This window comes from Ovis canadensis, chromosome Y (assembly GCF_042477335.2).
Source record: "Ovis canadensis isolate MfBH-ARS-UI-01 breed Bighorn chromosome Y, ARS-UI_OviCan_v2, whole genome shotgun sequence".
Lineage (NCBI taxonomy): Eukaryota > Metazoa > Chordata > Mammalia > Artiodactyla > Bovidae > Ovis > Ovis canadensis.
Genome location: NC_091271.1, coordinates 11,834,249 through 11,843,881, shown reverse-complemented (window position 1 = coordinate 11,843,881; position 9,633 = coordinate 11,834,249). Strand labels below are relative to the sequence as shown.

General features: G+C 52.0%; 2 pseudogenes; both read left to right on the top strand.

Annotated features, from left to right (window-relative positions):
• Window positions 1-283: 283 nt before the first annotated feature.
• LOC138431301 (testis-specific Y-encoded protein 1-like) lies at window positions 284-2,507 on the top strand (annotated as a pseudogene).
• Window positions 2,508-4,681: 2,174 nt separating this feature from the next.
• On the top strand, window positions 4,682-7,962 carry LOC138431300 (testis-specific Y-encoded protein 1-like; annotated as a pseudogene).
• Window positions 7,963-9,633: the final 1,671 nt, after the last annotated feature.

Genomic DNA, 9,633 nt, shown 5'->3' with positions numbered 1-9,633 from the left:
CCATTCTTGGGGCATGTCCATAGCATGCCATCCACTACCTTCTTGGCCAATGGTATAGATTTGGTTCAGCTGCCTCTGCATGGTTCACAACCTAGGGCCCCAGTTGTTTGGCTGATGTCTCAGGACCTGTTCACCCCTTCCTCTAGTCTCAGGCCACCTCACACACACACCAGCCATAGTCTCCCAACCATGCCCCACACTTCCCACATCAAAAACACTAGTGGGTCCCAGAGGATTACTGCACCCTGGACTGCCATTGCACACCACCTGCTGTGGTGCTATCATGTCCTGTCCGTTCACATATGACCCAGCCTGGGGTCATGGCCAGAGCCAAGAGGAACGTGAGAGGCAGTCAGAGGAATGTGGGAGCATCCTGGGACCCCAGACCTTCTTAGTTGTGAGCCCGGGTGCTCAGGGGGATGGGGCCTCAATGGTCTGTCCTGGTGATGCTGTGCATGGCTGGGACATTGCAGCCATCAGTGGTCACACCAGGCGAAGAAGCCACCCTCTTCATGGTGGCCTCAGGAAAGGACCGCGAGGCCCAGGTGGATGTAGTCGTGGCAGGGACCAGATGGATGTTCCAGCTGCTTCCAGAGGACATCATTGAGGATGTGGAGGTTGTGGCGGATGAGGAGCAGCAACAGGGGTCCTCCCAGGAGCTGGAGGAGAAGACAGTGGAGGAGCAGAGCCAGGAAAGGCCTGGAGGCCCGAGTGAGCTTCTGGCACTAGATGTGCTGCAGGCACTGGCACCCCGCAAGTGGAACTGAGCTCTGAGTGTGAGAAAAACCTCAGGGCCAAAGTTTGGTTCATGTGTAAGAGCCATCGGAGGAGGAAGCGTGACTTGGCTAAGAAGAGTGCCATCATCCACGGCATCCCTGGCTTCTGGGCCAAAGTGGTATCCTTTCTGCTACTCCTTGGGTTCTGCTGCTCAGGAGGAGGGGGAGGTGCAGAGGCAGGAGCAGGAGGAGGGGGGGAGGCAAGGGGGCAGGATGGGTGCTTGTGTGGATCCTGAAGGAAATGTGGTACTGTGCAATTGGCAGGCTCCAAAAGTACAGCTGAGTAGAGTCCGGGCAGGACCACACCTGTAAGGGTCGCAGCCATGACTTTGTGTGTCTACCTCAGGTCTCCATCTGAGGAGGAACAGCCTCTAAGTCAGAAATGACCAGAGACAGTACACCAGAGCAGCCTTAGCTGACAGTTATTGTTGTAAAGGTGAATGATTCCGAAAATAACTTAGATATGGGAGTCTCACATGCACATACACAAACCCACACAACATATGTACACGTACGCTAGCCAACACCAACCCCTTTGCTTTCAGACACGGATTGTCACAATGACTGTAAGTCCTACCATGTAAGCAGTGACATGCCAATACCCAGCATACACAGGTCTGGGAAATAACAGCTATCAGAAACAGCCCCTGCTTGGGGAATGCAGACCACCTCAGATGCAGAACACCATCAGGAACACAGAGCCATGAGCTTGTCTGATGGTATGGTAGGGCCTGAGCACATCAGTAGTGGCTGGGTAAGCGGAAGTGTCCAGCATCCTTGAAGATGCCTATTCCCGTGTCCTTCTTCCATCCCAGACTAGGGCTGATGCTCCCGGCTCTTCTTGGCCCAGCATGTGGCATAAATGGCACCTTGACCTCAAGCAGATTATGAACCACCCTCAAGTTTCTTGGTCATGATCACTGACCAAGATAAAGACTTTCTCAGCTACATGATCGACTTGAATGTCAGTGAAGGAGAGTGAGGACAAGTGGATATGGGACTTGGCGGGGTGTGTGAGGATCATGTTATCCATGTTCCTACACTGTGAGAGTTTGGAGAGGCTTCGTGGAAGCTGTTAATACCTGCCTGGGAGGAAAGCTGAGGACCCTAGAAGCTTGCACCTTTTCCCTCCTCCCTATCCTAGCAGGTACAGGTGCGAGCCATCCACGGTCATGCAGCAAGCTGATCTTTTCCTTTCGGAACCATCCCAAATTCTTGAACACAGTGATCATTAAGGAGAATTACCTTGACATCACTGGTAAAACGTGAGTCCAGGGGTGAAAATTGGGGGTGTGCAGGGGTGTGGATGATCCACCTATGGGATCCACACCCATCTCCCCTATCTTTCTGCAGGGTATAGGGTACATCGTTCCACTCCAGTCCCTTGGTTCTGGGACTTTGAACAGGGAACACCAGCTGCAGGCTGAGGACCAGGAGTCTTAACTTTCTCAACTTGTTGTCAGGCCACAACTGCCCAGAACCAAACAGGATTGCTGAGCTGGTATTGCTTTGGTCCTGCATACGGTTGATGATTGTTGTTGGAGTTCTTGGCTGCTCATGTGAGGATTTGGGTCCTGGTCAGCCCAGGGCTGACCTTTCTCAGCAGCAAGATGTTGCCAGCACATCATCAGCGAAGACAAGTGGGATGATCTCCTGAAGGATTACCCCAGGGGGGAAGAGTCTTCCATGACAGAAACACATGTTGTGAAGGGGTCTGGAGGTGAACCATGAAGGGACAGCTGTGTACTAGCTGGGGCACTGTCCTTTCCCAAATGGGGATGCTCAGTCTCATGCAAGCTGGCTCAGGAGCCTGAATTTGGGTCATGCATGTAGCTGTTGTCCTGCTGAGACTGGGGGATTGGGGATTCAGTGTGTCCGTGAGTGAAACAAGTCCCCTCAAATCAGTTGTGGTTGCATAGTGAGAGTCCTAGGTGTTACTACTAGAGGCAAGGTGAATTAAGTTTCTTTGTCAGAATCATCCTTCCATGGGTCCTGCCATCCCCTGGCCTCTTGTTGCTCACTGAGTTTGAGATTTCCTGGACCTTACACTCCTGCCCCTTACCCTGGGAAGGCCTATCATTGCAAGGGTGTCCTCTCTTGGGTCCCAGTGCACCTGTGTGCTGACTTTGGGATCTTCTGTGAATTTCCACATCCACCACCCGGTGGCTCAGAGCCACCACACATGCTGCATTGGAAGAGGCTTCAGGCTACCTTGGGAAAATATGGAAGAGCTCGGGGAGGAGGTGGACAGGAAGCCACAGGACAGGACATGGTGCCTACTGACTCCATCTCCGACATTGCAGCAACCAACCACCCTTAGACTGGGGACGCCTCGTGCTTCCTCTTATGGTTGCTCAGCACCTTCCTGTCACCCTCATATCTACAACTGCCCTAGGCCCAAAACAAACACACACACACACACACACACACACACACAACATGTTTGAAACAAGCACATGTGTGTATAAACACACATGCTCAGCATGGGTACACAAACAGTAACAGGGAACACAGGCTCCTGAAACATCTGTGTTTCCTGTTTGGGTTTGTGTCAACATGCTGAGCATGTGTGTGTATACACACATGTGCTTGTTTCAAATGTGTGTGTGTGTGTGTGTGTGTGTGTGTGTGTGTGTGTGGTGCCTATGGCAGTGGCAGAGATGAAGGTGACAGGAGAGGAGGTGCTGAGTAACCATAAGAGGAGGCAGGAGGTGTCCACATTGTAAGGGTGGTGGTTTGCCATATCTCTGCAGTGACCCTGTCAAAGATGTGAATGAGGAAAGGACAGCCAGTGGTAACTCTGGACCATGGCTCCAGAGATCTGCAATTATATCAAATATAAAAACACACTCACCATTTCTACCTTTTTATCATGTATGTTTGGACAGGGAAGAGGGGATGCATGGTCTGAGGATTCACCCAGCAAAAATAAGATGGGGTGAGTCTTTGAAACCACTGGCTGTGGAGCCCTGTCTGTGGGCACATGGGCTGTTCTGTGGAAATGTGGACATGGCTATGGCAGGACGGGGATGGTGAAGAGGCTAAGGTCCAGCAGAGAAGGGCAGAAACTCAAAGGAGAAGAGGCACAGATTGTCTGCTGCACTGGAGTCTTGTTCCACAGACGTGAGGAGAACCAGGAATGTCCTGGGCCAGTTCTGCCCAGGATCAGCCCATCATCCAGCACACTCTTTCCATGAGGATGGCACACACTCACATTATGTGACGCAAAACACAAGATGAGCTAAGGTAGGCTGTCTGTGAAAAACCACAGGCATCCTTGGAGAGACAGGGTGTGAATGTGGCAGGCCTCCAGGCACTTCCAGCCTCCCAGGCAGGTAGGCAAAGAAAGCACAGGGGTGGGTGTCTGTATGTGGCCCTCTGCCAGGATGTGCCTGTGAGGGAGGGAACAGGTAGGAAGCAAGAATGGTGGGCTTATTGCATGTCTGAAGGGACCTCTGGAGAGTGGGAGACAGGGAAGCCCCTGGGGTCAATTTGGAGCCTGCTGGTTTTCAGGGTCAGGGTCTAGGCAATAGCAGTCCTGCCAAAGATAACCAACCCATGGCTCATGCTGAAAGTCCTGACATGAATTCCTTCTTTCCTCTGGGGTCATGCCCCAGGCTATGGGTCTAGACGGGCAAAGGTGCAAATGCACCTGAGGGAGGATTCTGGCAGTCTTCCTGGACCAGATTCTCTGATTTTGACATAGAGGATCTGCACCAGGTGACCCTCAGATGGACCCTGCCTTCCCACTGACTCTCTTAGATGTCTTTGGGCCCAACCAAGGACAGGCTTCATTGGCACTTCAGCTGTGTGGGCAAGCAGGTATAGCTGATTGTATGAAGACCTACCTGGCCCTAATGAGAGCAACTGAAAGGGAATCTTGGTATTTAGTAAATCAATGAGGCATGGGTGGTTCAAGCACTCTTGTTGCTGTCACAGAGTTAGAAGTGCAACCTGACATGATTGATGAGCAAGTGAAAGAAAATTGCCAGGACAATGAAAGTCAGGTGCTTACCAAAATTCATGTTCCTGGGGAAGAAAGCTTGTACTTCTGCATATGTGCAAGTTAGCTCTCAGGGACATTAGTGTGTTCACGCATGTGCATGCAGATGCACCTGCCAGTACATTTATGAGTATGAGCTGTCAGAACTGACCTAACCAGGTGATGGAAGTTGAATAGTAAAAACACAAAAGCCATAGGGAAAGGTACGTTGACTCTAGCTAGCAGAAGCATTGAAGCCAGGGTACTTACTGATCCCCGTTATCTCACTGAGTGAGCAAGTTTTGAGTGGAATCACAGTGGTACAGGAAGGATGCCTGGCAGAAAGGAGAGGCAGGAATAAAGTGACTGGGGGCGACCAGTGAGAGTGCAGAAGATCTGAGACACAGAACAGGCTGCAATCCCAAACACAGTAGCCATGGCAGGTGACCCCACAACTCCTTGAACACCCAGATACAAGGGCCTTTCCATCCTTCCCAAGTGCCAGGCATATTTTCCCTGACCTTATCATGAGCATGACCAACCCTTGCCTTTTTTGGGTGGTTTCAGTGATGGACCAAACTGCAGCATAAGCACCTGATAAATGCAGTCTTCCAGTTTGAATCATCACTCTTTGTACTCTTTGCAAAACACATATATTGGGTATCAGGACTATAGGACGGATGGCTTAGATTGATCCTCTTGTGGCTCCCAGCCCCACAGGTTTGGGTGACCAGGCAGGCTTGAATGTGTTCTCACGTGGAGAACAGAACCACTTTGAAAGGACCTCGATAGGGTAAATTGGCAGCCGTGCAATTTCTGGCACCAGTGGGTCATGGAACTTAATGGGGAGCTGTCCTTACCATCTCCCTGGCAGGTATTCAAATAATGTTCAGGGAGTTCCCTAAGGTGCCAGGCCATGCCCCATTTCTCCAACTGTGCAAAGTATGGCCAAGCCACCTGAGGCCTTTGCAGCATTCACATCTGCCCAGTAGGGAGGGAGGGTAGCACTGCACCTTCTGCAGTTCAGCGTGACCGTCCACTGTTGACTTTCAAGTTTGAAAAACCACTCTCTGAATGTGTGGACTAACAAAGTCTGAACTCCCGTGGGTGCAACTCACTAAGGAGGAGCAGGGCTTGCCTTCTCATATAAACTTCTCATATGAGAGCTGGTGTCCAGAGAGTGGCAGACAGCAAGAGCACCACTTAGAGAGATTGAGACAAACAGACACCAGCCCTTGGTACACACATGGAAGGATTGCCCAAAACAGTGCTATGCCAGAAGCAGAGATGAAGAGACACAGAGCCAGCTCTGTACCCTAAGGCTCTGGTGTCCCTGAACAGTGGAGATCAACTGTAGCCAACAGTGGGGTTTTTCCCTTCTCCCCTAGCATCCGGACAACAACAGGTTCTCTGTCCCAGTGAGAAAAGTATACAGCCATGTGGAGCCCCTGCCTATCCTTTGGATACTCAGGGAGAGTTGTCAGTTATTGAGGGTCCTGAGGGACATAGGAGTGTGCTGTTTGGACTGCGGAGCAGGAACCCATCGTTGGAATTTCCAGAGCCCGGTCAATGACAGCACCTGGGGTCTCAGTAGATGCAAACCCATTACCTCCCTGGAGCGGTATATGCCATGTGGGTGTGCTGCAGCCAAGGAACCGTGGAAGATGCCCTACGTTTGAGGGGTGTGTTCATAAGGGTGCGCCCACCACACTCTCGTTCATTGGACTAGATTTAGGCCAGCGGCCTGTGTGTGGCTCACAGCCTAGGGACCCGCCTATTCGGCTGATTTCCCCAGGACCTGTTCACCCATTCTTATGCTATCTGCCACACCTTTCTTAAGCCTCAGGCCACTGGACACACACCAGCCCCTGCTTTCCTACCATCCCCCTCACTCCCTGCCACCAAAGAGCTAGTGGGTCCCACAGGATTATTGAAGAATGACCCCCATTTGCACACCACTTGTTGTGCTATTATATCCTGTCCCTTCGCCTCTGCCCCAGCCTGGGGTCACGATCAGGGCCAAGAGGAGAGCGAAATGCAGTCAGAGGAATGCAGGAGCATCCCGGGATACCGGACCTTCCTAGTTGTGAGCCCTGGTTTCAGGGCGCTGGGGTTGGTGGCCTGCCATCCTCAGGCTTTTTGAGGCTGGGACTTTGCAGCCACAAGTTGTCATGCCAGGCAAAGGAGCCACACTATGCAGGTTGGAGGGAGTGGATGATGGTGAGCCCCTGGTGGATGGAGATGTGGTGGGGATTGGGTGGTTGTTCCAGCTGCTTGCGGAAGACGTCATGGAGGAGGTGGAGGTTGTGGCAGATGAGGAGCAGCAAAAGGGGTTCTCCCAGGAACTGAGAAGACGGTGGAGGAACAGGGCCAGGAAAGGCCCGGGAGCACTACTGAGCTTCCAGGGCAAGATGCGCTGCAGGCACTGGCTGCCCTGCAGGTGGATCTGAGCTCTGAGCATAAGAAAAACTGCAGGGCCTACTTCCAGTTCATGTGCAAGAACCATCAGAGAAGGAAGCCTGATGTGGCTTGGAGGAGCACCATCGTCTGGGGCATCTCTTGCTTCTGGGCCATAGCTGTACCCTTTCTGCTGCTCTTTGAAGTCTGTTGCTCAGGAAGAGGAGGAGGCACACAAACCTTTTCCCTCTTCTCTATCCTGACAGGTGCTGTTGCGGAACCATCGATGGTCCCACTGCAAGCTGATATTTTCCTTTCAGGACCCTCTACTTCTTGAACACAGTGACCACTAAGTAGAATTACCTTGACACCACTTGTAAAACTTGGTTCCTGGGGTGATGAGTGTGGGTGTGTAAGGTTGTAGATTGTCCATCTGTGGGATCCACACCCATCTCCAGTGTCTCCCTGTAGGGTACAGGGCACGTTGTTCCACTCCTGTCCACTGGTTCTGGGACTTTGAACGGGGAGCATCAAGCCGCAGTGTGGACACCAGGAGCTTTAACTTTCTCAGCTGGTTGTCAGGTAACAACTGTTCAGAATCGAACAGGATTGCTGAGGTGTGGGTGCCTTGGCCCTGAACACAGTTAGCAATTCATTTTGGGATTATTGGCTGCTGGCTCACCTTGCTTGTATTGCCAGCAGATTTTCAGCCAAGATGTGTGGGACAATCCCCGGAAGTAGTACCCTTGGCAGGAATCTTCTTCCATGAGAGTAACTGACAGAAACATATGTGGAGATGGGATCTGAAGGTAGGCCCTGAAGGGACACTTGTGTGATACTACAGGGACACTGTCCTTTCCCAAATGGGGATGCTCAGTCTCATGCAAGCTGGCTGTGGAGCCTGAATTTGGGCTGTGCATGTAGTAGGTGACCTCCTGAGACTGTTTATTTGGGGACTTGGTGTGTCCATGAGTGAAGCAAGTCCACATCAAATCAGCTGCTGTTGCAGCACCAGACTCCAGGTGATACTACTAGATGCAGCGTGTATTAATCATCTTTGTCAGAATCATCCTTTGTGGGTCCGTCCATCCCCTGGCCTCCTGCTGCTCACTGAGTTTGAGATTTCCTGGGCACTTCACTCCCGCCCCTTACCCTGGGAAGGCCTATCATTGAAAAGGTGTCCTCTCCAGGGTCCCAGTGCACCTGTGTGCTGACTTTGGGATCTTCTGTGAATTTCCACATTCACCACTCAGTGTCTCACAACCACCAAACATGCTGTGCTGAAAGCGGCTTCAGGCTGCCTTGAGAAAATATGGAAGAGTTCGTGGAGAAGGTGAACAGGGAGCCCCAAAGGCAGGACATGGTGCCTACTGTCGCCATCTCCGACACTGCTGGCCTCGGTTGTATTCACCTCCTGAAACACCTATGTTTGTTGTTTGCATTTGTGTTCCTGTGCTGAGCATGTGTGTGTATACACACATGTGCTTATTTATGCTGGCTCTGTGTGTGTGTGTGTGTGTGTGTGTGCGTGTCCAGCCAAGGGCAGAGGCAGAGATGAAGGCGGCAGGAGAGGAGGTGCTGAGCAACCATAAGAGGAGACATGAGGCGACCAGGCGGAAGGTGGTTTGTCGCTGTATCTCTGCACTGGCCCTGCCCAGGATGGGAATGAGGAAAGGATGGCCAGTGATAACTCCAGACTTTGGCTCTAGATATCTGCAATTAGACCAGATACAAAACATGCTCATCAGTTCTACCATGTTGTTGTGTGTGTTTGGACCAGGAAGAGGGGGTTCATGGTCTAAGGATTCACACAGAGCAAATCACGTGGGGTGGGGCTTTGAAACCACTGCCTGTGGAGCCCTCAGTGTGTGGGGCTGCGGGCTGGCCTGTGGAAATGGTGGATGTGACTATGGCAAGACCCGGGATAGTGAGGGTAATGTCCTGCCAAGATGGGCAGAGACCTGAAGGAGAAAGAGTCATAGATTGCCTGCTGCACTGGAGACTTGTTCCACACACATGTGAAAAGGAGAACTGGGAAGGTCCTGGGCCAGTGCTGCCCCGGATCAGCCCAGCAGCCAGCACACGCCCTCCCTGAGGGTGGCACACACTGGCACGATATGACACAAAACATGAGATGTGCTAAAGTATGCTGTATCTGCCAAACCACAGGCATCCTAGGAGAGACATGGTCTGTAAGCATGGCATGCCTCCAGGCACTTCCAGCCTTCCTCCCTGGCAGTGCCCAAAGGCGAGGAATGCGCAAGTGGGTTTCCCTGTGTGACCCTATGCCAGGATATGCCTGTGAGGAAGGGAACAGAGAAAAGACAAGGGTGGTGGGTAAACTGCATGTCCTAAAGGACCTCAGGGGAGTGGAGACAGAGAAGCCCCAGGGGCAGTTCAGGGTCTGCTGGATTTCAGGGTCCAGACTCTAGGCAGTAGCGGTCCTGCCAAAGATACCCCATGGTCTGTGCTGAAAGT